This window comes from Gambusia affinis, linkage group LG14 (assembly GCF_019740435.1).
Source record: "Gambusia affinis linkage group LG14, SWU_Gaff_1.0, whole genome shotgun sequence".
Classification (NCBI taxonomy): domain Eukaryota; kingdom Metazoa; phylum Chordata; class Actinopteri; order Cyprinodontiformes; family Poeciliidae; genus Gambusia; species Gambusia affinis.
The window spans coordinates 7,901,728-7,902,511 of NC_057881.1; positions in this window are offsets into that span (position 1 = coordinate 7,901,728).

The following is a 784-nucleotide window of genomic DNA, read 5'->3' on the forward strand; positions in this document are numbered from 1 at the left end:
CACTGAATATTATGTGAAACTCCCTGAAGCCAAAGACGATTATTCTACCAGTACTTTTTTTTTTTACATATCTGAAATTGTTGTGAACTATTTTTTCTTTTGGGTTTGAGTGAGATATTTTGCAATGTGTCATGTAACAAAAAAATGAGAGAAAATTACTAACATGTCTTGTTTTTATGTAGATATTTGTACTGTAATGGTAAATCAGTGATTCTCCTTTCAAACTGTTGATCTGCTGCACACAGAAAGTTGATTGAAACGCATCAATGATCCGAATATCGGTTTGAAACAGAGAGCTGCACAGGTAATAAACTTGGAGAGCACTCAGGAAGGATTTAAGTTTGGTTATTTTCACTGGGGATGCAGGAGGCTTATTTAATTTTGAAGATTTGTAGTACAATTTAAAATATATATTTAAGGTTTTATGTGTTAAAATAAATACAATGTGAAATACTGTTTTCAGTTGCATAGAGTTGAAAGAAAACAAGACTGCATCTTAATTATTTTACATTGTATATCTATTTAAAATTTTATGTAAGTCTGTAAATTTTCAGACTTATTTCTTCATGATTTATGGCAGATTTTTCTCAAACGGTCAAACTTTAAATGAAGATGATGAGATTTTGTTTCGTATTGTCTGAAAATTTGGTCTACTCATTCCTCCATCCTTCTGTCAAATTCCTAATAAAGCTGTGAAGTTTTATATTTTCACTTTTAAAACTGATCGGAGGAGTCCAGAAGAGTTCAGGATTTTGCCAGAAAAGATGTGCAGAAACCTTATAAA